General features: G+C 47.3%; 1 long non-coding RNA gene across 1 annotated transcript in view; it reads left to right on the top strand.

Moving 5' to 3' along the window:
- Positions 1–27642, top strand: part of LOC119965384 — a 68244-nt gene that overhangs the window by 688 nt on the left and 39914 nt on the right. The gene's annotated exons all lie outside the window — the stretch shown is intronic.

Raw genomic sequence — 27642 nt, 5'->3', positions numbered from 1 at the left:
CTAAGTAATAAAAAATGTTGGAGGCGGATCCCACAACGTCACGCTGGTGGTGTGAACTCTGAATGAGTCCTCAGTGCCAGCAACCTCGACCTTCAAGGGATCGGGGCATGCTCGATTTAAATATTGAATAAGGACCCCCCCCCCCCCCCCCCCCCCCGCCTCACAGACAAAGAGACAGTGCCCTCCCACCACGAACACAGTGAATCCCCTCCCAACGACACCGGGAACCTCCCCCACGATGATCCATGATTAATGGGGATCTCCCCTCCCCCCCCATTGGACACAAGGGAACTCCCTCCCACTGACGCAGAAAACATCCCCCCCCCCCCCCCCCCCCCACAACCCTGCACAGACACAGTGAATTACCCCACCCAGGCAAGGGGACATCCCCAGGAACCGCCCCTCATAGACCTCCCAATGGAAGCCCCGACCCGACACAGCTCCCTGTTATTGGCAGGGGGCGGTGACAATCGAGAGGGGAAATCCCACCGGTGTGAAAGCCATTGGGACTCTTCCTGGATTTTCTACCCCCACTACCATTCCCACCCACCAGAAATGGGGGTGGGGGGTGGGGGTGTGGCTTTAAGTAAATTTGATGTGTTTCTGTATTTGAAAGTATTAATAAATTCACTTGGTTTAGATGTCGGGATGATAATGAGGGTTTAACGATGTAAAGGCAAATAGGTCTTAAAGGAAAACTAGTAGAACAGAATTTATTTTAAACATGTACAATACTTTGCACACCAAAATTGGGGATGAGGGGTGGGACCGGCTTGAAGTAATTTTGATGTTGTGTTTCTGTATCTTTCCACAATCAACAACTGCAGACTCTGCTGGGCCGGTTTTTATGTGTAAGTCTAATGAGCTCCAGCTTGGGAAGCCTCTGCCCTCGAACTGGAAAGTTTGTTCTCCACGAGTCCCATGGTGCGATCGACAATGATTTCCATGTTGTCCTAATGGGGGTCATGACACCCCTTCCCCCCAAAGTTCTCCCATTCAGCCTCCAATGGTGGGGGGCCTTATATGCCGCTTTTCCTAAAGCTGTACTTTAGCTTGTGGAGGTTCTGGGTCAGGGGGTTTATCGCTTCATCGCCTCCCACTTCCTGACTGACCTCTGAATTGTTATAAGCAGGACAGTAAAATGTGGCGGAGCTTCGCCAGTCTAGCATTCCACTGGGCGAGGCAAATTTTTTACCGAGAGGGTAGTGAGTGCTTGGAACTCGCCGCCGGAGGAGGTGGTGGAAGCAGGGACGATAATAAAGTTTAAGGGGCATCTTGACAAATGCATCAATAGGATGGGAATAGATGGATACGGACCCCGGAAGTCTAGAAAATTTTAGTTCAGACGGGCAGCTTGGTCGGCGCTAGTTTGGAGGGTCGAAGGGCCTGTTCCTGTGCTGTACTTTTCTTTGTTCTTTATTCTTTGTTCACTGTGTCCATGCTTGCAGCTGAGTAGCCGTCACTGACAAGGCATCCAAAAAAATTAAGGGTTGCTACACTTCATGTCACTGGTGGGGATGGGGATCTCGTGGGAAATGTAGATGGCTGAGAGCATCGGCAGGAGCAATCTGCGTAACCAGGTGGTGGTGAAATGAATATTCATACACGCGAGTAGAAGCGGCCAATACTGAATTCTGGCTGAGGCAATGGGTGGGATTCCTTATCTTCTCCAGAAAGGCAGAGCAAGGGCTTGTGGGCAGTCATAACAGAGAAATGTCTTCCATAAATATATTGTCGGAATTTCTTGATTCCAAATATTACCAGCAATCCCTTTTCTTGATTTTGGCATACCGTTGTTCAGCTTCCGGCAGAGTCCTCGAGGCAAAAGCGATGGGGTGTTCCATGTCACCGTCTCTACTTTAGGCCAGCACCGTCCCGATGCCAAAGGGGGAGTCATCGCATGTTAAGATTAGTGGCCTAGGATCATAGTGCGTGAGGAGCTGTGTGGACGACAGACACTTTTTTACCTCAGTGAATGCTTTGTCTTGTGAGGCACGCCAAAATCTTCTTCAACAGTATGTGGAACTGTCTGGGAGTTTCCCCAAGTTAAACTTATTGGTGTATGGTTGCTGGTCTTATCTTTGCACCCTTCTTTGAAGGAGGATGAAACGCTCGCAATTCAGCAGTCCTCTGGCACCACCCCTGACTCGAAGGAAAACTGAAAAATTATGGGAGTGCCTCCGGATTTCCCTCAGTATCGATGAATGCAACTCATTCGGTCTAGGAGCCTTATCCGCTTCAGATGCGTACAACTTTTCCAAAACCTCTTTCTTTTTCATATTAAATGCTTCTAGTGTCTGAATTACATTCCCTTTCACCATGGCTTGAAGAGAATATTCTTCCTTCGTAAAGTTTTTGAACACAAGATCATTGTCTCCAGTACAATCTCATCCAGAGTAAAAAGCCAATGAAATCCCGATATCACCACAATAACCCACCCTCCGGCCCTTCAACCTGGCTTTCAATTGTATTTTCCACCTGACACATGTCAGAAACACACTTTTTATTCTTTATCTCAATTTTTCTCCCACTCTTCTGTCATCCAAGGAGCTTTCGCTTTATTTGCCCGACCTTTCCCTTTTAAGGGAATATTCCTTGACTGTGCCCGAAATGCCTCTTCAAGAAGGCACCCCATAGGGGAAGCGTTAAATGGATATTTTTCGTCAGTGTTTACACTGGAGAAAGACAATGTTGTTGAGGAGAACACTCAGGTTCAGTCGACTAGGCTAGATGGAATTGAGGTTCAAAAGGAGGAGGTGTTAGCAATTTTGGAAAATGTCAAAATAGATAAGTCCCCTGGGCCAGATGGGATTTATCCTAGGATTCTCTGGGAAGCCAGGGAGGAGATTGCAGAGCCTTTGTCCTTGATCTTTATGTCGTCTTTGTCGACAGGAATAGTGTCGGAAGACTGGAGGATAGCAAATGTTGTCCCCTTGTTCAAGAAGGGGAGTAGAGACAACCCTGGTAATTATAGACCTGTGAGCCTTACTTCGGTTGTGGGTAAAATGTTGGAAAAGGTTATAAGAGATAGGGTTTATAATCATCTTGAAAAGAACAAGTTGATTAGCGATAGTCAACACGGTTTTGTGAAGGGTAGGTCATGCCTCACAAACCTTATTGAGTTTTTTGAGAAGGTGACCAAACAGGTGGATCAGGGAAAAGCTGTTGATGTGGTGTATATGGATTTCAGTAAGGCGTTTGATAAGGTTCCCCACGGTAGGCTATTGCAGAAAATAAGGAAGTATGGAATTGAAGGTGATTTAGCGGTTTGGATCAGTAATTGGCTAGCTGAAAGAAGAAGAGGGTGGTGGTTGATGGCAAATGTTCATCCTGGAGTTCAGTTACTAGTGGTGTACCGCAAGGATCTGTTTTGGGGCCACTGCTGTTTGTCATTTTTATAAATGACCTGGAAGAGGGTGTAGAAGGATGGGTTAGTAAATTTGCAGATGACACGAAGGTCGGTGGAGTTGTGGATAGTGCTGAAGGATGTTATAGGATACAGAGGGACATAGATAAGCTGCAGAGCTGGGTTGAGAGGTGGCAGATGGAGTTTAATGCGGAATAGTGTGAGGTGGTTCACTTTGGAAGGAGTAACAGGAATGCAGAGTACTGGGCTAATGGCAAGATTCTTGGTAGTGTAGATGAACAGAGAGATCTCGGCATCCAGGTACATAAATCCCTGAAAGTTGCCACCCAGGTTAATAGGGCTGTTAAGAAGGCATATGGTGTGCTAGCCTTTATAAGCAGGGGGATTGAGTTTCGGAACCACAAGGTCATGCTGCAGCTGTACATAACTCTGGTGCGGCCGCACCTGGAGTACTGCGTGCAGTTCTGGTCACCACATTATAGGAAGGATGTGGAAGCTTTGGAAAGGGTTCAGAGGAATTTTACTAGGATGTTGCCTGGTATGGAGGGAAGGTCTTACGAGGAAAGGCTCAGGGACTTGAGGTTGTTTTCGTTAGAGAGGAGAAGGCTGAGAGGTGACTTAATAGAGACATATAAGATAGTCAGAGGGTTAGATAGGGTGGACAGTGAGAGTCTTTTTCCTCGGATGGTGATGACCAACACGAGGGGACATAGCTTTAAATTGAGGGGTGATAGATATAGGACAGATGTCAGAGGCAGTTTCTTTACTCAGAGAGTAGTAGGGGTGTGGAACGACCTGCCTGCAACAGTAGTAGACTCGCCAACTTTAAGGGTATTTAAGTGGTCACTGGATAGACATATGGATGAAAATGGAATAGTGTAGGTCAGATAGGCTTCAGATGGTTTCACAGGTCGGCGCAACATCGAGGGCCGAAGGGCCCGTACTGCGCTGTAGTGTTCTATGTTCTATGTTCTATGTTCAGCTATGGTTTTTCCTGCCAGCCAGCACTTGGTAAGATGGGAAAACTTGCAGAGCTGAAGGCTTGATAGTGGGAGGCTATTGGACATCATTTGTATCTAAACTGGGAGAAACGGATGACTTTCTTGGCAGTTTATTGATTCAATTGCTCAAAGGTTTTAGAAAACCTGTAATTTAGCAATATTGTTTAACTTCCCTTGCATGTAATAGTAGGAGATCCGTCCATTATAGAATATAATGGCAGACAGCTACAGCCAGGGTCTAAATTAAAATCAGGTGTCTTGTAAAACAATTGAAAAATTCATTTGCGCCATTTGATACCTTCAGCTACACACACAAAATTCACTTAGGTGGGGTTAGTTGCGGGTAAGACTTCTCCTTAAGCAACCCAGTTACCTTAACCCATCTGCCCCACTCTGTCAGGGGGCTTTATAGAGGATCCATTATTTTCCTGTACCGCTGGCAGTCTGTGCCAATGAAACAACTTTGTTACTATTCTTCTCTGGGAGCTGGTGGTACTTCCTTCCTACATGGGTTACACACCTTGGGCTCGATTCAACTAAATGTGTACAAAGTCCCATAGCGAGCACGTTTAGCCATGTGTTCCCACAACTTGCTCCGCTCGCCGGAACTCACCAGTGTAGCAAGAGATCGGGATGCCATTTAAAAATGGCATCCCAATCTCCGAGGCTCACGAAGCGAACCCCGCCCCCCCTTCCCCCCCCCAGCCTGAACGCACTGTGGAAGCGTCCCCCCCCCGCACTCCCTCAACATCCATGCAGGGCACCCCAGCCCAATCACGCACGCGTGCAAAAGATGCCAGCTTGACACCTTGGCAGAGGTCACTATGCCTTGTGCATGTGGTCATGTTTTTGTCCACAGGAAGTACATAAAGAATGGAGAGGTCTTGTGGTGCAATGGGTAGCATCCCTGTCTCTGAGCCAATGGAGAACGTGGCCAAACAGGTTGCGTATCAAACTACAAAATCCTTCCAAACACACCAATGGCAGGCGGTCAAAGTAGGAGTTACTCCTGGTTAGCCACACTGGATGTGGAGTGGGGGCCCTCAAGCTATAAGGCCCTGATGACAGACGAGCGACCTGTTCCAGGAATTACTAGCTATGGAAACAAAGGAAAGCCTGCCTTAGTGCATCAGTCATTGCGGGAAGAGAATTGGAAGGCAAATATTTATACAAGCTTATTTTTATGTAAAGCACATATGAATGCCAGATTCTCGACACTTGAGATGTCCCCCAAGATTCATCTGAATTTTGCAAGGTGTCACGCTCTGGATCTCGCCTTCACTGGGTGAGATCCAGATGAACATATTTAAATGAGTCACATGGTTCATTTAAATATGCTTGCGACATGTCCTCCTGGGGCCTGGGAACTAACAACATCGCCAGCGAGAATTGGACCATGTGTCATTTAGTGCTGGTCCACACAAACGTGGACCAATCGTAACAGCACCTGGGGGGTCTCCCAGGCCATTAGAGATCCCTGGGTAGTCGGGGACAGAGCAGAGTGTTACCCTGGCTCTACCTCTGGCACCTGGACACTGCCAGCCTGCATGTTGGCACTGCCAGCCTGTCACTGCCAGGGTAGCTGGGTGGCACTGCCTGCTGGAAAGGATAATGCCAGGGGAGAAGTTCTGAGGTGCCCGTTTTCCAGTGTAGCACTGTCAATGATCTGGGCATGAGGGGCCATGCTATGAAAGGGGGGATGAGGGAGGTATGAAGGGTGGGTGGTGAAGTACGGGTAAGTAGGGGCTAATAAAGTTTGGCAGGTGAAGGGTAGGAGTCCTGAAAGGAGGAGAGGCCAAAGGGGGGGTTGAGGAGGCCTGAAAAGGGGGCCTCAGCGATCCCATAGCAAGGTGACCCCTCTATCTAACGACACTTAGGGGGGATAATGCACATGTGTGCAGGTGGTAATATTGCCAATGTGTGGGGGGTGGGAGGATCCATAAGTTTACTTAGAGGTCTGGGCACCATTTCAAAATGGCACCCTGATTTCTGAGGAGCCGTTCTGACTGGAGAGTTCAGCTCCCCAGTGTTGAAAAAATTTCTAAGTGCAGCTTGACTGGGGAGAAACTCACCAAGGCTCAGAAGAATGACTAAGTGTGGTTGACTAGCTCAGCCAAAAAGCCAGCGAGAATTACCCCGTCAAACACGTTCAAAATTATACTTCAAAATGTTTTTGTTGAATCGCGGCCAGTGTTAAAATAGCAGAAATTGGGGGCACAACTGAACCAAAATAAAACAGAGTCCATTCTGGGCGGGATTAGGGGTTTGTTCTTGGCACTTGTAGCACCGGGAATGACCCCTCTATCTAACGACACTCTGTCTTGTTTTCATGCCCCGATGGGGAACTCCATCCCCTCCCCCATAGGCCGCACTTAACATAATTTCCTGTACTAAGGTGCTATGATGAGCAGAGTTATTCAGTGCAGGAAGAGATGAGGGCGCCATTTTTAAATGGCACCCCGATCCCTTGACACCCTCCACGATACAACTCCAGACATCCCCACCTATTGGGGGATTCTCAAGCCCACCCCCGCCCCACACCCCACCACAGTGTAGGAGGCTTAGGGGACATCTTATAGAGATCTATAAATTAATGAGGAGCATAGATAAGGTAGATAGTCGACATCTTTTCCCAAAGGTGGAGAAGTCGAGAACTAGAGGGCATCAGTTTAAGGTGAGAGGGGAGAGGTACAAAAGAGACCAAAGGGGAAATTTCTTCACACAGAGGGTGGTGAGCATCTGGAACGGCATGCCAGAGGCAGTGGTAGAGGCGGGTACGATTTTGTCTTTTAAAAAGCAGTTAGACAGTTGAAAATGAAATGAAAATCGTTTATTGTCACGAGTAGGATTCAAATGAAGTTATTGTGAAAAGCCCCTAGTCGCAACATTCCGGCGCCTGTTCGGGGAGGCTGGTACGGGAATTGAACCCACACTGCTGGCCTTGGTCTGCTTTACAAGCCAGATATTTAGCCCACTGTGCTAAACCAGCCCCTGGTACATGGAAAGTTACATGGGCAGGGTGGGTATAGAGGGATATGGGCCAAATGCGGGCAAGTGGGACTAGCTTAGTGATAGAAACTGGGTGGCATAGACAATCTGGACTGAAGTGCCTGTTTCCATGCTGCTAAAATCTATGACTCTATCTATGACACATCAACAGGGGAGTTGGGCCCAATCTCCAGTGATGGAAAAATGGCAACCTGAGCATTGCCACCCTGGCATGCCCTGCTAGTCTGGCAATGCCACTTGGTCATCCTGGTAGTGCCAGGCTGGCATGCAGATGGTATTGCCAGGGTGTCAGGTGGCTCAGCCGGGGTTCAAGGCTAGCGGTGCCAAGGTGCCTGGATTGCACCAGCAGTGCCAAGATACCATCCTGCCCAGAGGCCAAACACCCTGGGGCCTTCGGTCACCTGGGTGCCCCCCCCCCCCCCCCCCGGTCCCTTTCCGCCTGGTCCCTGTTTTTGGGGACCAGCACTGAAGTCGCCGGCTGGGGCCTCCTCAGCGAGGCCAATAGAGGCTGGGTGGCCGATCAATCCGGCATCAGCATGGCTAAGTTGATTCTTAAACTCACTTAGCCGTGTGAGATTGGGTCTTGCCCATTGTGGGTGGGACCCGAATCACGACCAGGTCTCATGAGATCTGGTTAATCCTGGGGGAGGCAACTCCCGGGATCCACCAGCTGTGTCCTGCCCCGATTCCGGCAAAATCAGCTAAACTAGCATAAAATAAAATAGCCCCATATAGTCATTTGATTTTATTCAAAGAAACAGTTATTGAAGAATTTCTTGACAGTGAACTGAATGTTATTGTCAGATGCAAGCCCAAATGAATCTTGCATCTGTGTTATCGCACATGAAACGTGGCCTTTCTCAGAGACACTTAGATTTGCCCTTCACTGTGCTGCGTAAAGGTGACTGAATGAACTGGACCTCGGACGTCTTAAATTTAAAATGCTGATGCTAAATTTTAGGTAGGCCCATAGCTGTTTTTTTCGAGCACAGTTGTTTGTCATATTCATGAACAATAATTCCAGTGCAGTTTGAACAGTATGCTCAGTTCTCAGTTGAGTTTGTGCTTGGAACACCATTCAGTTATCACATAGCTGTTTTAATTTGGTAAACTGCTTAGCTACAGTGTGCCATTATTGCTTCCACGCACAGCTATGCACATAAGAAACTTATTAACAAATGCATTTGGGGACTATTTTTGTACATTTGGGGAATCAAACATTTTGAAATATTTATAGTGCTGCTATGGGGGGCTATAAAGTTATTGCCCAACCTCAATGAAATGCCGATGCAAGTTAAAGCATTTAATTGGATATTATCTAAAAATATTTGAATTGATCACCTCAGTGGGTCACGGTGAAGTATTAACCTCTGCCAAGGCATGAGATGACAGAAGCTGCCTGTGATAACTTGCGGAAAATGGAAATCGAACCATCTTTTCCCACCTGGTCCAACATTTCTGCATGGCAATAAGGCAACTTAAAAATGACTGACAATCAGAATTTCTTTCTTCTGTTAATCCTATATAGAGGAGACAAGGGTGATATGGTGGCACAGTGGTTAGCACTGCTGCCTCACAGCGCCAGGGACCTGGATTCGATTCCGACCTCGGGTGACTGTCTGTGTAGAGTTTTGCACATGAAAGGCCATCGATCCAAGCTCTGTTTCTCCCCACAGATGTTCCCTGACATAAACCCAGTTGGGTTTCTGTGCTGTAATTCTTAAGTGATTCACAAGTGCTTAAAAGTGCATGTTACCGATGAGTCGCCATATTTATTAATCGGAAGGAATTATTTTGACACTTTCTAACTTTTACCTGTGCTTGATACTTGCAGTCACAATCCAATTACTGCTATAACCTAGTGTTGTAATCTCCACGAGGACCAGGGGAAAACTATTGGTGGTATACCTGTAGGACTCTTTGAGTACGAGCTTCCCAGACAGGGGATGGAGGACACATAGCTCGAGCTCTTTAGAAACATACATAAAGGCCACCCAAAGCAGTGCCTGGCGTGGTTAGCTCTTCCAGACTGGATTGCGAGCGAGTCACTGGGGTGAGCAGAGTATCGTATTTAGTTAAATAAATCTGTTCCATTATCGCTGGCTTCCTCAAGTTACTAAACTGGCGACGAGGACAAAAGGAAACTCCGGACTCAACCGTGGAACTACCTGGTCGCTCGGTCGATCACTATTACTATCCGTAGGGACGTAACAGTTCAGGATGCCACTGTTCGGGAAGCTGGAAGCCTTCAATGCAGGCCTGAAAGTCTGGAGCCAGTATTTTGAAGTATTTCTTCCAGGGTAACGGGACTTTTGAGGAAGCCCGTCAGAAAGTCATCCTCCTTCCCACCTGCGGGACCCTGACCTTTGGGATAAAACGTCTAACTTACCCGGGTGCACCAAATTCCAGATCGTTTGATGAGCTGGTCGCTTTAGTAGCTGAACAGTATAACCCTAAAGCCTCCCTGATCATGCAGCGGTACAGGTTTAATGCATCTTTGCGATCTCCAGGTGAATTGATCACTGATTTCTTTACCCACTTGAGAACATTGTGAGTTCGGACCATCCCTCTCTGAAATGTTGCGGGATAGGTTAGTGTGTGGCGTAAACAACATGGCCACTCAGAGGAAGCTATTGATGGAGCCCACCTTTGGCTTGAAATGGGCTATCGAGCTTTCACAGTCCCAGGAGCACACAGAGAAAACAGAGCAAGAACTGCAGGAGCCCATGGACTATGGCATCCATTGTTTGACGTACGCTCCATTTTGAACGCACACTGCAACACAGAGCAATGTCAATCTGGCCAGATCATCTCCGAGAGGGCAGCCCCAGAGGCAATTCCTCAGCTGGGTCAGGCTCTCGGGAGCTACCAGTGACTGGTGAGATACCTCCCCTGAAGATAAGAGGAGAGCCGGCCACAATGTCTAATGTATGGATGGGCGTCATGGGAGATCCTCCAAGTTCTGCACAGAGGCCACAATCCACGGCAGCTGCCGAGATCACTGCGAACTAGAGCCTTGCACATGGGCCCTCTGGATGAGGAGGACAGTTTGATGTCGCTGAACGAATTCAATGTCCTGAAGCTAGTATAGATCCGAGTCACGTTACAAGTCAATGATCATCCTGTGGTGATGGAAATGGACACTGGAGCTACAATCTCCATTGTGGACCATCGGACGTTTCAACGACTCCATGCAGTGATCATGCTGCTGACATTGCATGGCACCGAAGCAAGGTTGTTGACCTATTCCAATGAGCCTTTGAACATCGTGGTAACACACGGGCAGCGTTTGGTCCATCTTCCATTGATTGTGGTCCAGAGGCAGGGGTCCAATTTGTTGGGGCGTGACTAGTTGTGAGTCCTCCATTTCAACTGGCAACAGTTTTTTTTGGATGGGCACCTAAATCTGTACAACATACTGGGCAAATACTCCAAAGTGTTCCAGGAGGTCTGCGCATGGTAAAGGGGCCAAGACCCATATCTAAGTGAATCCTGATCCTCAGACCCGGTAATTTGGGATGAGGCCTGCCCTCTTTCCATTGCTTGTCAAAGTTAACGCAGAACTTCAGCGCCTGAAGGACCTTGGGGTCATACGCTCTTGGACAATTTGCAGAAGTGGCCACGCACATGGTGCCGATAATGAAGGCCAACAAATCTGTCCAACTCTGAAGGGATTTTACCCTCACAGTGAACAGAACCTCATGCATCGACCGGTATCCAATGCCTAGATGGAGGATTTGAATGCAGTACTGGCTGGAAGATGTTCTTTCACGAAGCTTGGCATGAGCCATGTTTATTTACAGGTGGAGCTAGATCCTGTGTCCAGGAAATTTGAGACAATAAACCCCCATATGGGGTTATTTGGCTACATCTGCCTCCCAGTTGGGGTTTCATTGGCCCAGGCGTTTTTCCAGCAGATAATGGAGAATATTTTGCAAGGTCTGCTGAAGGTGACTATCTATCCGGGCAACACGCTCATCGCGGGAACCACGGGGAAGGAGCATATGGACAACCTGCAAGAAGTACTCCGGCGGGCAACACGGTGGTGCAGTGGTTAGCACTGCTGCCTTACGGCGCTGAGGTCCCAGGTTCGATCCCGGCTCTGGGTCACTGTGTGGAGTTTGCACATTCTCCCCGTGTTTGCGTGGGTTTAACCCCACAACACAGGGTAGGTGGATTGGCCACTCTAAATTGCCCTTTAATTGGAATGAATAAATTGGGTACTCTAAATTTTTTTTTTTTAAAAGAAGTACTCTGACGGTTTCCCAAGTAGGCACCTGATTAAAGTGGAGCAAGTCATCTCTTGTAGGTTACAGGGTAGACAAAGATGTTCTACACCCGGTGGAAGATAACCATCGCGCCATTAAAAGGACCTCGACCCCAAAGAAAGCCACTGAACTCCGGTCGTTCCTAGGCCTGGTAAATTACAACATAAAAACAACATGGAACATACAGTGCAGAAGGAGGCCATTCGGCCCATCGAGTCTGCACTGACTCACTTAAGCATTCACTTGCACCCTATCCCCGTAACCACATAACCCCTCCTAACCTTTTTGGTCACTAAGGGCAATTTATCATGGCCAATCCACCTAACCTGCACCTTTTTGGACTGTGGGAGGAAACCGGAGCACTTGGGGGAGAACGTGCAGACTCCGCAGACAGTGACCCAGCGGGGAATTGAACCTGGGACCCTGGCGCTGTGAAGCCACAGTGCTATCCACTTGTGCTACCGTGTTGCCCCTAGAGGAGTTACTATGGGAGTTCATTGCAAACCTGGCCACTTTATTGGCTCCACTTCACGCTGTGTTGAAGAAGGACCAGGATGCTTCTGGGGTGCCTCACAAGACAAAGCATTCACCGGAGTAAAAAAGTGTCGTCCACACAGTTCCTCACACACTACGATCCAGTTCAGCCACTAATCCCAGCGTGCAATGCCTCCCCCTACAGCATTGGGGCGGTGCTGGCCCACAGATGGGATGACATCACAGAACGCCCCATTGTTTTTTCCTGGAGGATCCTGCTGGATGCTTAGCGACATTACGCTGAAATCGAGAAAGAGGGTTTCGTGGTACTATTTGGAGACAATAAATTCCACCAATTAGGCTGGTTAGGGTTTCGAATGCAGTACCTGATAGGGTGTTGAAAGACCAGAAATGACAGGAATAAGGGGAAAGAACTTGGGAGTTCTTTTCCCATATTCCACCAATATATTTATGTGACGGGCCACAAGCCACTCCTCGGCCATTTTAGGGAGGATAAAGGAATCACGCCCATTGCATCAGCTAGAATTCAGCTTCTACTCACTATGTATGAATATGTGTTTTGACACCATCCAGGTACGCAGATCACCCATGCCAACGCTCTCAGTTGTGTGCCATTGCCTGGAAGTGCTCCAAACCCACCAGTAGCAGATGAAATGGTTGCAACTTTCAACTTTATGGATATGGTGATGGCTACTCAGGTGCGTGCATGGACGCAAAGGGATCCAGGACTGGTGAAACTTTGCCTCATGCTTTTGAGCGGCAGAACACAAGGGGTTCTTCCTGTAGCCTTCCGACCTTCCGACCTTTTGCCGAGAAGGTCTTAGAAGTCAGTGTGGAGGATGGTCTTACATTGTGCGGACCTTGCATGGTAATCCCGCCACAGGGTCAGGAGTTCCTGATGAAGGACCTACACAGTGGGCACAGATGAAGATGTTGGCCTGCAGTTAATCTGGTGGCCTGGCATCAATGGGGACATAGAGATGGTCATGCACAGCTGCCCGGTGTGCCAGCTGCATCAGAAGCTGTCCTCCCTTCATGCATGGGATTGGCCTGGACACCCATGGGTGCGACTACATGTGGACTTCCCAGGGCCTTTCATGAGGTTCATGTTCCCCCAAAGTGACTAAATATGTACAAGATGGGCTTGACAATGTCCAAGACCATGGTAGAAAAGCTTCCATGCTCATTTAGCACCCATGGGATCCCTGAGGTCCTGGTAATTGATAATGGGACACCCTTTACCAGTGAAGAGTTTGCCATGTTTATGAAACAAAATGACGTCAGGCATATTAGAAACATCCGTTTCATCCCTCCTCCAACAGCCAGGCAGCAAGGGTGGTCCAGACTTTCAAAAGAGACATTAAAAAAAATACACGGGTTCCATGGACACAAAACTGGCACTGTTTCTTTTTAACTACAGCACAACCCGATATATGAGGACGGGCATCACCCCGACAGAACTGTTGATGGGCCAACGGCTTAGACCCAGATTGAGTCTCACATTTCCGAACTTTGGCAGAAAAGTGCAACAGGAGGCAGAGAAACGGCTCCATGACTTGAGGACAATTCCACTCGGCGGGGGGGGGGGGGGGGGGGGGGCACAATCTATGCCCACAATTTTGGAGACGAGACACTTTGGCTCCCAGGTGTTGTGTTGGACCTGTCTCCTACAAAGTTATAAATCAGGGGAGAGTTCAACAGATGCAAGTGGACCAGCTGAAGAAGCAGGAGACCACGCTTCACAACACCAAACCAGTGGCATTGACGTCTCCTCTGTGCCAGGAGCCACCCTCAGCCTGGGGACCCAACCTCCCAGTGCCCAGTCCAGCAGGAGGACTCGTGGAGTAAGAGATTCCCAGATAGGGGACACCCAATTGGAGCTCGTTATAAACATACATAAAAGCCTGCCCAAAGCAGGGCCTGGTGTGGTTCGTTCTCCCAGCAGGGGCTGGATCAAGAGCAAGCCACTACTGTGAGCAAAACATTGTATATCGTTAAAACAATCTCTGTTCTACTACTGCTGGCTTCCTCAAGTTACTAAACCTCGCCTTTTATTAAATGGTTACTTCACAGCCTTTATCAGCTTTGTAATTTTGCTTCAGTAACCAAAATAGATGCTGACGAATAAAAAACTCTTGCCTTTCATGCAGTTCTGTTGCCCTATCGAATGAACCTAATGTCAGAAGCAGTCATTAAGAATCTCATCTGGAGCTGCCCATTTCACATAGGGCTGTTTCAAAAGAACAATGTGAAAATGCTGCGACGATTAATTTCTTTTTCGACAACGCACCATTTTAAAAACCAACTCAATTTTTTATTTAAAGCCTTGTATGTGGTCAATCCTGCAACTTCTGTCATTTGTTTTATTCACACGTTTCAGCAATGAGCAGGCAGATATCTCTTGTGCAGCTGTTGCACATTTGCTTGTACAGTTGGGAAACAAATCAATTGCATCATAAATTAGCTGTGTTAGGTTAGTGCGGTAAACTGGAAGAAATAAGGGAACTTAATTCACTTCAAGGCGCCAACTCTCCATTTATCTCAGCATCTTAAAAGAACATTACCTGGATTTTAGAAGGGATATTAAGGTTCGGCCAATACTGTATAAAACAGTAAAATCTTTTTAAAAAACAAGCCAAAGATGGATTTCACCCATGCTGTGACTCAGTCTCCAGACGGGATGGGATGTGGAATGTTTCCCACAGAAGAAGCTGGCAGGAAAGCACACAAATGTTTTGGCCCGACCTTGCTAATTATGCATCCGGGTGTTTTGGGCCATATTCCATGGCGGGCCGGGCCTGGTGGCAAATAAACCGCTTTCCTATCTGGGCACCATCTTGGAAAGGTACCCAACATCACTGACCCACTATCGATGAAAGGAGGTGTGTTATGGGCCAGGGTTTAGAAAACTCCAAAGTATATCATTCAGTTCACCTGACCTACAACTGTTTATTAATTCTGGTTATGAGGAGCACAAGGGCCTACCTTTCAGGCGTTACTCATTGAAGCCTTAAGCACTTTTAATCAAAAACAAAGTTTATTCTATGAATTTAGTTAACATTTTCATAAACACACACAGTAGGCATTTTCATCAACTACCAACATAACACCCCACACTGCTACAGTACTCTATATAAAACCCTTAATAAATTACCCCTTAAACTGTTCCAATTTAATAACAAGATCCCATAAACCAGAAACCCCTTTTCAAAGGTGTGGCCCAGCACACAGCACTCATGACCTGGTTCAGATGCTTTTGTGTCCTTTCCAAAACAGCAGGTTTGAATTTCTTCCAGAAAACAATTTTTCTTTTCACTTTATCAAGTCATCTGGAAACAGCTTTTAAAATGCGGAGAGAGAGAGAGAGAGACAGGACAAGGCTTCTCTGTCTGAATCCAGCAGCCAAAATATGAAAACAAAAGCAAAAAATCTAAGAGCCACGAAACAGCCCCAAACCAAAGCGAAAGTAAAGCTCAGAGCCACAGCCCAGCTGCACCCACACACTGACACCACTGAAGCCATGTGATAAGACAAAACATTTCTTAAAGGCACACTCCCATGATAGTTGATCATTGAAAAATGAAGATGGATCACTGGGAGCACTCTGAAGCATAAGATGGACCTCCTGAGAAAGAAGATGGATCTCCAGGAACAGTCTGAGGCTGGAAGAGGGACCCCATCAGGAAACCGAATCTGGAAGGTCCACCTGCAGGTGCACATCTGACCCATTGCTGTGGGGTCCAGACATTTCCGGCACCCTCAATCCAGCACAGGCATTGTTTTTTAAAAGTTATTTACAGTATATGGGCGCCGCTGGTTAGGCCAGTAATTATTGCCCATCCTTTGTACAGGTGAGTCCCGACATCTGCATGGCACGTTGCTCCAGGCATGTTTTGACAGTGTGCTTTCCGAATTGGATGTGGGCGGTCGGGCTTCTGAATCTCATCAGCAGGATGCAAATGAATTTCACATCAGCATCCAGCAGGCTTCCCGATCTGTCATGGCAGACAGCAGCGGAATATCCCGCAGGAAATTCATATTGGCGTGAAACCAATGTTTTCCCCCACAGCTCCCATTGAACCCACCAATGGGAGCTTGGGAGAATTCCACCCCAAGTTATTTCCAAACTTTCACCACAAGCCTTCAAATATTTTGTTCACATTTCCATCCTGAGTATCATATCAAGAGATTATAATTGAAGAATTTGCTATTTTTGACTCTGTTGACATTCCTTTAAAAAGGAGCAAAGACTAAATTTCACTGTTCTCCTGTGTTATTTCAGGTGAAGCAACATTAGTTCTTTCACTCAGGTTTTTCAAATGGCAGGCGGCCCTGAATTCTGGATACGCTTGTGTTTATTTTTCTCTCAACTTTTTCTAAAAGGCTATTAAGCTCTGAGTTTGGGGAAACAGATGCCTGCTCCAACGTGAGTTCTGGCTAATCGCTTCTGAAAGTGTTTGTCTTTATTTATATACTAAAATCTTATATCTGAACATTTGCAATCTACACATCTTCATTTCCTGCTGTCATGGTTGTGTGGCACTTTCTGTGTCAGCTTGCTCAAAGAATCATTTGGCTGGATTTTACGTTCACCCTCTATTTTCAAACACACCAGCAGGAGAACGGAAAATCCGGCTTATTGAATAGTGCAACACAGCTTTTTCCGAAGAGCAATTCAATTAGTCCTACTCTCCCCAGTTCTTTCCCCACATCCCTGTACTTTCTGGCACCTTATCAGGTACTGCATTCCAAAGATGTGCAGGTTTGATGGACTGGCCATGATAAATTGCCCTTAGTTTCCAAAAAAGTTAGGTGGGGTTACTGGGTTACGGGGATAAGGTGGCGTCGTGGGCTAGGTTGGGTGCTCTTTCCAAGAGCCGGTGCAGACTCGATGGGCCGAATGGCCTCCTTCTGCCCCGTAAATTCTATGATTCTATGAAAACCGAACCAGCCTGATTTTTTTCACCACGACAAACGCATCACTCTCGAGTTGCCGATTATTTATTGGTAACCACATGTTTCTCAAACTCTACTTTGATTGTTGTTTTCGATCATTGTTATTCTCCCAGTAAATTAAATTTCTAACATCTAAAATATCGATTTAAGTAAAATTAATACATTAAAAAGCATATACGTTTCCCAATAACATAATTATATTTATCAATTGAATTGCTTGGCTGGAGGGCTGGCGGTTCCTTCAAAAGCTTGGGTATGAACTTTAATCTTTGAACTTGGGTTTGAACTTTAATCCTTGTACTTGGGTTGAACTTTAATCTTTGAACTTGGATTTGAACTTTAATCTTTCTGTCTACTGCTGTGAGCCATATTTAAATTGTGCAAATTGAACACATGTTGTGTGTCTAATTTCCCAAGATGCATCAGTACCGGCGCTCATGATGTAATACTTTAGCTTCCAGAAATTTTAGCTTGATAGTTTTTCTTCAGCTAACTTTTGAATCAAGAGCGCACATTACCCAGTACAATCCAGAATCTACAGTGTCTCACTGCTTTGAGGGAAACAAATCCAAGATGAGACCACAGTTGCTATGAATTCCCTTGAACAAAATGGAAAGGCAGCATGAGGCAAGGCCGCAAACGTGTTGCTCCTGGTTGCATAGCCCTCTGAGTTGCCAAATTGGACCATCAAGCATTTCTAAGTACAGGACACTAGATGTTTCTCAGTCATCCTGTGCGCGAAGACAAACTGTATCTTTTATATAGTTTAACCTGAGAAATTTGAAGCAGAAACAGGCAACGATAGCTCCATTCTTCTGAAGCGAAGCTTGGTACATTTCAGATCCCTCAACTACATGGAGGGTCACTCTGTGGCAGCAGATAGTTCTCCCAGTGTCCATTTGAGGATGCGGGCCTGTTGAGAACTACCTTGTTACCAGACAGAGAAGTGCGACAAAAACAGCACAGAAGTCACCAGATAATCATACACCCAGGTTGTAAGGTAATTTGTGAGGCTATTAACTCGAATATATAGAAAGCCTGACAGGTTGCTGATTTCAAATACAGGTTTCTACACTTGGTTTCAATGGAACCAGTGGAAAATTTAATTATTGCCACGCATTATACCTTTCAACCATTTTATGTCTAGCGATAAAACTTTGCAGGAATCCATGAATGCTCCCAGGATTTATGTGGAATGTTATCTGATTTTGTTAAATTTAATCCTATTACCTTGCCTTAATTTTTTAAAACGTGTCCCTGATGGGCAATAATGGGAGCGATTTAACCGGGAAAATATCTATGTCTGGTTTCGGGCACATTTAGGGGTGTTTCTCGGCTGCAGCACCGAGAAGCACCCGCTATTCAATGGCACTTTGCCGGTTTTTTTTGGTCTTGGGGAGTTTCTCTGGCCAAGGCCGCACTTAGAGTCATTTACTGTTGGCTAACCCAGGAGGAAATGCTCCTCGCAGATTGGGGCACCACCATGCCTGGCTGTCTCGATCTTTCCCAGCCCTCTTTCATCCTGGGTGTATGGTTGTAAATTGGGAGAGGGGAGTGTGCAGCAGGACCTGGGTGTCCTTGTGCACCATTTGCTGAAGGTAAGCATGCAGGTGCAGCAGGCGGTAAAAGAAGGCGAACGGTATGTTGGCCTTCATTGCGAGAGGTTTCGAGTATAGAAGCAGGTATGTGTTGCTGCAATTGTACAGGGTCTTGGTGAGGCCACACTTGGAGTATTGTGTGCAGTTTTGGTCTCCTTCTCTGAGGAAGGATATTCTTGCTCTCGAGGGAGTGCAGCGAAGGTTTACCAGACTGATTCCAGGGATGGCAGGGATATGAGGAGAGATTTATTAGGTTGGGATTGTTCTCGCTGGAGTTCTGAAGAATGAGGGGAGATCTCATAGAGACTTATAAAATTCTAACAGGACTAGACAGGGTAGGTGCAGGGAAGATGTTACCAATGACAGATGTGTCCAGAACCAGGGGCCACAGTCTGAGGATTCAGGGTAAACCATTTCCGACAGAGATCAGAAGATATTTCTTCATCCAAAGAGTGGTGAGCCTGTGGAATTCGCTGCCATCGCTAGCATGCCCCAAGTCCAGAGGGTGATTGATGGGACACATGCCCCCCCTACAGTGTCCTTCATCAATAGGAAGGGCTCTCATTCCATGAATACGCAGGTGGTTTGTGAACACCGGCTGCACAACATGCATGCCTGCGTCGGTATCTGGGCAGCATTCAATGGTGCCCAACACCTTTGATATGCTCCCTTGGGTGAAGGGTTGGCTCATAGGCGACAGGGGCTATCCACTACCGTCATGGCTAATGATACCTGTCCGGAGGCTCCAGACTGACGCAGAGAACCATTGCAACCAGGGCCATGCAGCAACCAATAGCGTCATCAAGCTGTGCACCGGCATCCTAAAGACGCGGTTCCGATGCGTCGATTGCTCTGGTGGGGTCCTCCAACATAATCCTAGGAGGGTCTCCCACATCGTGCTGGACTGCTGTGTCCTGCACAACATCACACTGCAGAGAGGGGAACATGGCAGAGGAGGACAAAGAGGAACGTTAGGCCTCATCCATTGAGGAGAATGCGGAGGATGGCCAGGGCATGGGGCCCGGGCAGGCAAAGGAGGTCGCACAACGTGTTTACCAGGGCCGCCACACACAGCAGAACCTCATAACCTCCTGGTTCGCTGACTAGGTGTCCTGGTCACCGGCAGCCCCCTTCATAGCCACTCCTGTGTCCCCCCTTTCTGTACTCCATCCTCCCACCCCAGCAACCCCACCCCTCTCCAAGCTCCCCGCCAGCATGACTACAGGTTACATTGGCAGTATCAGCGGGTTTGGTCGATGGGATGGAAGGTGATGATGACCCGCTGTGCGACGAGCTCAGTTGCTCCACAACGTTTGAAAAAATCTGACTCCTGCATTTGGTACCACATTCCACTGTCCACCTGGGTGATCCCTGCATAGATGCTGGCCATTCCATCTCACGGGCCCATAGTCCTTTTGGGGATGCGGGGACGGAGATGGGGGTAGGGGTGGTTATAAGGATGGTGAGCTGTAATGGGTCACTCATCAAGTAGGCCCTACTGCATGGCGCAATCAGATCACTGGCCCCATCCCTTGCCACCTCCGAGGGCGAACCAGAGGGAGAATATCCAACTGTCCTGAGGCCCAGCCCTGTGCCCGTGCCCATGAGATGCACCAGTGACAAGTGGAGGGGTGGCCTACGCCTCAGCCACTTACCGCACACTGTGCCCAGGCCTTGGACATCCTGTCCCATGGCCATGACCCCCGCAGCCAAGGCTTCCACTGCGGACACCACCTGTTTGGTGTTGATCTGGGTGGCACGCATTGCCGGCACTACCTCCCGATTGAACTCCTCCAGCTGCACCTACAGGCGCTGGAAGGTTGTTGACACCTCCTCCTGTAGACCCTGGCTCTGCGCTGCATCTCCAGAATGGATGGGACTGCACTTTCCAGAAGAGCGAGACACATCTGGACTGCAGCTGATCCCTGGGACCGGGCCGCCCTGCGACTGTCCACCCCCTCATAGGTTCCTATCTCCACCTGATGTACCGCAGCACGTGTGAAGTGTGCATCAGATAGTGTCCCAGGAGCCTCATCACTAAAATGACCCATCAAAGTGGGACTCTCTGGGATGGTGGAGAATGCAGGTGACAGCTGTGATGAAAAGTCGGAGTTGTCGCTGGACTTGTTCTCCGGGATGTTGCGGGGTTGCGGCTGGGGGCGAGGGACACTAAACAGTTCGGACTCGTCAGAAGGTGATCCTGCAAGGCAAAAGGCAAGACACATGGTGAGATCGCGCGTGGCCTGGTGTGGGGGAGAGGGCTGACTCACGTGCCATAGGGACATCTCAATTCATTGGGGGCTCACTCGGTTGTCGCATGCCGACCTTGGCTTAGGCGACTGCCCACTCTCCCACCCCACTGGCCAAGCCGATCCCCCTCGGCTTCATGACGGTCAGGGCCCGCAGGTCCAGTCTTTTCCCATTCCCTGTGGCTGTGGGGCGTCTTCTCCTGGGAGGACAGATAATGCACAGTGTGGAACACACAGACGCGGGCTCCACAGGGGATTCACAGTTGGTGGCCTGTGTGTGCAGGGCACCAGGCAGGCGATACAGCTGTTGGCATGTGGTGGACGATGGGCTGCGAGGGGGCTGCCACCAGCTGGGGTTCGGTCGCATCTAGAGGAGGGGCACTTGCGGGGTACAGGATGGGGTGGCGCCAGGGGCACAGGGGTGGTGACACCCTGGCTGGCCTGGGGGATTGCCTATCCTCACGCGGCACTGTCTACCCGTCCGCCTGGTAGGGCTGCATTGGCGAGGCGGGTGGGGTGTAATGCCATTGGAAAGGGGGGGTGACCAAGGGCAAAAAGGTGGTGATTCACCTGGGCCGCCCTGAGGTGGTCATGCAGCTTCTTGCGGCTTTGCTGGCCGGTCCTCGCGGTGGTGCCCATGGCGCTCACCGTCTGTGCCACCTCTGCCCAGACCTGGTTGACATCGGTGGATGGCTGGCCCCTTCCCACTCCGGGGGGCAGGGTGCCCCACCTTTCCTCCACAGTGACCAACTAGTTCCTGAGCTCTGCGTCCACGAAGCGGGTATGTTGTTCGGGATGCCATCTTCTTGGCTGGAATGAAAGTGTTTGGGGAGTGGAGTGCTTATATTCAGCTCCAGCTTGTCAAGCTCTCCAGTGCCAATCCCAACCCCTGCACCGGTTGGAATTGCATTAGTTCCACATTGGGAGAGTGCTGGCCCATTAGTATCTCCTGAATGGCTCTGGGACTGGTGCTCCCATCGAGACTGAGGAACATTCACGATTCAGTCCTGGAGTCTCTCAAGTGGAGAATCCCGCTCATGATATTTAAAGAAAGCTGATTTTCTGTGGGTGCGTGTACATGTGATTGTGCAGTCACCTTGTTGCAGCGTGCACCTCTGCAAGCTGTACAGATACGGAACTTCTTAATTTGCATGCATATTCCTATTTATGATTTGCCACATTTATACATCTGCTTTAAATTGATTGGAAGTTTCAATGGGATGAATATGGAGTAAAGACCTGGGATAGGAAGCCAGCATGGCACTGGAGCGACCCACGCCACTCCAGCTGCCGATACCAACGTCAAATGGGCACCGCGGGTCTGCGCATGCGTGCTGCGACTGGCGCGATTGCGCACATGCACAGTGGCTTCCTTCTCCGCGCCGGCCCCGACACAACTTGGCATAGGGCTACAGGGGCCAGCGTGGAGAAAAAGAGGCCCCCAGCCCGAGAGGCCGGCCTGCCGATCGCGGGCCAGGCCACATTGGAGGACCCGCCCAGGGGCGGACCCCCCCCCCTCCCATCAGGCCGCACCCGGATGGATGCATGCCGAGATCCCGACGGATAAGACGACAAGTGGACGGCGGGACTCGGATTTGTTTTTGGCCACTCGGCCCATCCCGGGCGGAGAATCGCGTAGAGTGACCACCAACCGGCGCCGCGCCGGCGCCAATGGCACCGATTCTCCGCTCACCAGAGAATCAGCGGACCGGCATCGTGAGATTCACGCCCGGCCCAGCGATTCTCCGACCTGGTGTGGGCTGAGTGAATCCCGCCCCATGTTTAATAGGGTCTTGCTTTAATTTACCTCGACTTATTCCCAATTTGATGTTATTGGTGCCAAAAACAATATTAAAATTCAGCCCCACTATTCACATTGGTGGAACTCTTGAATTATTTTAAGTACCTATTTTAAAATCTCTTTATTTTACAGCATAACAATTCCCATAAGCTCACTGCACCTGCCATGCTGCCTGATTACACTTTTACTGGGTACACGTATCATTATCAGGTTCTGGCTTCTGAACACTTGAATATGAAATTGGCAGAATCCATGGAGGGGGTCTGAATAGATCTTACTGTGAACGCATCATTCTTCACGGCCATTGCTAAATCTCAGTCAACTGCAACACAGAATTCCAAAAACCTGCTGCACATATCTAACAGTATGCTGAATTCAGCTGGGAAGATACATTGGAAGGATTCTCCCGATCTCCAACTGTAACCCTGTAAATAAAATGTCAGCAACTGTTTATCGCTTTTGATACCTTTTCTCTGTGGACTTCTGTTTATCTTCTACTCATATCAAGGCAATTGATTCCAGGTGAATGTGCTCTTTTTTGACCTCCATTTTAACACGAGGAGGCAATCCTAAATTGATCCACGTAATGCAGCTGGATTTGTCTTTCGTTTCGAAGTATTGCTTTGCCATTTTTCTCTGTATATTGTTTCTCTTCTCTTCATAGCACGTGATGTCTTGAGGGTTATGGTCCCTAATGTGCTGGGCACCTGCTCAACTGTGCATGATTCTCAATGAATTTTGGCAGCTTATTAAACCACAATGGCATTGCAGACAAATTCAGTCGTCTTCAATCCAGTTCCCACACACACTGGCAAAGGTGGGAACACTGGCCAACTGGTACCCTGGCCTGGATTTGGATTTGATTATTGTCACGTGTACCGAGGTACAGTGAAAGGTATTTTTCTGCGAGCTACTCAAACAGATCATTTAGTACATGAAAAGAAAAGAAAAAGAAAATACATACTAGAGCAACACAAGATACACAATGTAAATACGTAGACATTGCCATCAGGTGTCTCAGCTCAGCTGATGAACAGACAAAATGCTCTGCATGGCCCAGTTGCATGTGTCAAGTGAGTCACTGGGGAAGTTACTGCCAGATACTCACTTATTGAGACCCAATTCCACTCTGGGGCTGAATAACTGAATACCCCCACAGAAACAATGTGGGCGTGGAGCCAACGTTCTCTACGTTGACCTGTACCACAGTGATAATGCAGATCGGGCAAACAAATGAGGGCCCACTTGAATAATGAGAATCAAATCCTACCCTCTGCAGCTGCTAGCCAATCATGGCGCTGCTACCTCACAGCGCCAAGTATGTGACCTTGGGCGACTCTCTGGTGGAGCTTGCATGTTCTCCCTGTGTCTGCGTGAGCTTCCTTTAGGAGCTCCAGTTTACTCCCACAGTCCAAAGATGTGCAGGTTAGGTGCATTGGCCATGCTAAATTGCCTCTTAGTGGCCAAAAGTTGGGTAAGGTTCGGGGATAGGACGGGGTCGGGGCATATGTAGAGTGCTGTTTTGGAGAGTTGGTGTAGCCGCGATGTGCCAAAAAGCCTTCTTGTTCACTGTAGGGATTCTATGATTGTATAGAAATGCTCTAGGGGGCCGGTTAACTCAGTTGGCTAGATAGCTGGTTCATGATGCAGAGCGAGGCCAGCAGCGCGGGTTCAATTCCCGCACCAGCTGAGGTTATTCATGAAAGCCCACCTTCTCAACTTTGCCCCTTGCCTGAGGTGTGGTGATCCTCAGGTTAAATCACCACCAATTGGCTCTGCCCCTCAAAGGGAGAGCAGCCTATGGTCATTTGGGACTATGGCAACTTCACAGAAATTCTCTATGATGCCCTGACCAATAATTATCCCTTAACCGCCATAACTGAAAGATTATCTAGTCATTACCACATTGTTGTTGGTGGGCGTGTACTATGTGCAAAGTTAGATGTTGGACTGCAGTTTAATGAGACTTAATTTGGCTACAAAGCATTTTGGAATGTCTTGAGGTTATAAAGGGTGCTGTATGCATGCATTTCTTTACTGTTACCAGAGGGCTTTCTTCCAGCCCAGAGGAGCTGAACAGTTGCTTTATCTGTATCTCTGTTGCTTTCTTGATTTACAACTAATGTTTTGCAGCATGCAATAATTTTAATTTATTACTATCTGGTCAGGAACATTTGGTTGTGATTACAATTCACTAAAACCAACCTGCTCTCGCTCCCTCGCTGCTTTGCTGCACTCAAAAATAATATTTCTTACACTTTATTTCCTCCCAAGACAGCTTTTCATTTACAACGTTACCTGAATAATATGTCCTTGCAATGTTCTTGCCAGGAGATGTTGACATGGAGGATTTACACCTCCTGATTTTCACAGGAGAGCCAATTGTTGATTCTGCGTTTTATAGATGACATATTTTTCTCATCGGTTTCATTGTGCATCAGGCATGTGAGTTTTGCACAATAAATGGATTTCAACAGGGCAAAAGAGAAATTAGTTCTATTTTGTCCACTATTTATGCTAATTGCACTCACTAAGAGGAGCAAATGCAGAAAGATAACACCTTAAACATGTATTTCCAAGGGAAAGTTCAAAGAAGCTTCCTTATATTTGCTTCTCAAGGGCATTCTTGGCTAACTTCCAAACTTTGCTGTTTGTCCTTTTTTTTCCACTGGTTTTGTTACTGTTCTGACAGCACAACAATGGATTTACTTCCAAAGTAGATAATTGGTTGTAAAGTGCTCTGGGGTGTCTTGAGGTCATGAAATGCAAGCCTTTTTAAGCAAAACGAAGGGACTCCGCCTGGAAGAATATAAAAAACCTACTCAACAACTAAGGAACAGTCATTACTGGACAATCTCAGCAGGTCTGACAGCGTGTGTGGAGAGAGAAGGGAGCTAACGTTTAGAGTCTGGATGACTCTTTGTCAAAACTCAAACAAAATGTCAGCTCCCTTCTCTCTCCACAGATGCTGACAGACTTGCTGAATTTGTCCAATATATTCTATGTTTGTTTCAGATTCCAGCATCCGCAGTAATTTTCTTTTACCTGAGGAACGGGCATGGTAGAAATGCAGAAAACATCAAAATTCTTTACGAATATTTTATTGAGCAAGCAAAATAGGAGTAGAAAACCAGACACCAATATTTATTAGAGATGCAGTCACCCTATAAATTTAGTCGACCACTAATATAAATATGAATTTTAATCCTGGAGATGTTTTATTATTGATATAGCATGTATTTAATCATCACCAGTGAAATATCTAAGGTGCTTCTGTAGTTACGTAATAAAAGATGGAAAATGATGCCCTTGGCATCAAAACTAGATGGCGTTTCAGTGCCCTTGCGTGACCCATTAGCTCACAGGCCGGCATCAGTGTTTCAATTTTCTGAAATGGAAAAAGGAGGACACGATGCATTGCAGTAAAATGTTTCTTGTTGAACCATTGAATCTTTTTTAATGACCATTATGATCTAGAGCAGGGAGCTGGATAAAAGTACATTTGCCACTTTTAATTTCTGCAAAATATGCTTAAAGATTTTAGATTGGTTGTTGCGAGGATCGCAGCATCTTGACATTCCCCACTGATGACGTTGCCTCAGCCTGCCCCTTCCCTGCCCCCTAACACCCCCTATGCCCCCCCCCCCACCTCTTGATGCCAGGAAGCACCTTCCTTCTTGATCCCTGCCTGCCCATGTTTTCTGTGTTTAGAACATTAACAGCTGTTTTTTTCCACAAATCCTTGTCCATTAGGATTGAGACTTCAAAATCACCGTATCAGTCCTGACTCTGCAGGAATGGCTGGAAGTCACTTCAAGCTATTTGGATGCTGTGCTACTTACTGGGCCAATGGATAAGTCTTTTGCTTTTACAAACTACAGCGTGCTTTCTTACTAGAACCCACAGCAGCTATCTGATGTTCACAGATGTTTGAGTAAAACAACTGAGAGTACGCAAAGGCTGGCAAAATGAGGGAAGCCCCATTAGGCTGTGCTGTGATTAGGGTTCAACATGGGGTCCTTTGATCAGCTGTCAGAAATCAAGATGTACCTGTGAACCATGCACCATTTCCGTAAGTGCATTTTGCACCACAAGACGATATTCCTGTGAGCCATGAATGTTTATACGGAATAATGAGGTTCTTGGAAGCATATCTGAAGATGTGTGATAGCGAGGGCAGTATACAAACCATGTTTGCCAGCAATGAAGAAGAGCTTTTTATATAGATCTAATCTTGAATTTACATTGGAGCAGATTAAAGATTATGACGGTTGACAAAAATTCCAATAAATAAATGTCAGTATAGATTAACTGATACAATTTAGATGTTATATTCTACTTCAGTGAGTGGTTGGTGAATTGAAATTCAATTTGTGGACTATTTACATGCAAAATAAAAAATAATTAGGTAATGATTAAAATGGAGGGGTTCAGAATGTTTATCTGCAAAAAGGGGGTGCCTCAGATGAATTACAGACTGGCATCTCAGAAACAAATTTTGATTGTTTTACAATTGAGTAATGGATACCAGGAAGTGATTACAAGATCACGATCTGCAGAGAGGCTTAGATGGTTTATTCATAGAATAATGGTTACTGAGGAGCAGGGTACAAGGCAATAATTGAATGGCTGAATTAGTTTGGCATTGTAAATCAGTAGAGCAAAGCCAATGCAATTTATAATCATCAAATTAGTCTCTGCATTAAATGACAGCATTAAACTTGATTTCTGTTAACTCTTATTGTTGAATAATGTTATTCACAATTTAATATTAATAACTTTGTTGTCTGTAAATGGTCAGACATTTCGGCCAGTTTATTAGTAAAAGGTTTTCCCCAGGTGTCCTTACTTGCGAGACGAACAAAAGACAAATATAGGTTCATGATTCAACCCAAATG

The sequence above is a fragment of the Scyliorhinus canicula genome, chromosome 4 (assembly GCF_902713615.1).
Source record: "Scyliorhinus canicula chromosome 4, sScyCan1.1, whole genome shotgun sequence".
NCBI classification, from domain to species: Eukaryota; Metazoa; Chordata; class Chondrichthyes; order Carcharhiniformes; family Scyliorhinidae; genus Scyliorhinus; species Scyliorhinus canicula.
Note: the sequence above shows the minus strand (reverse complement) of the source record. Positions and strands in the feature narration are given on the sequence as shown.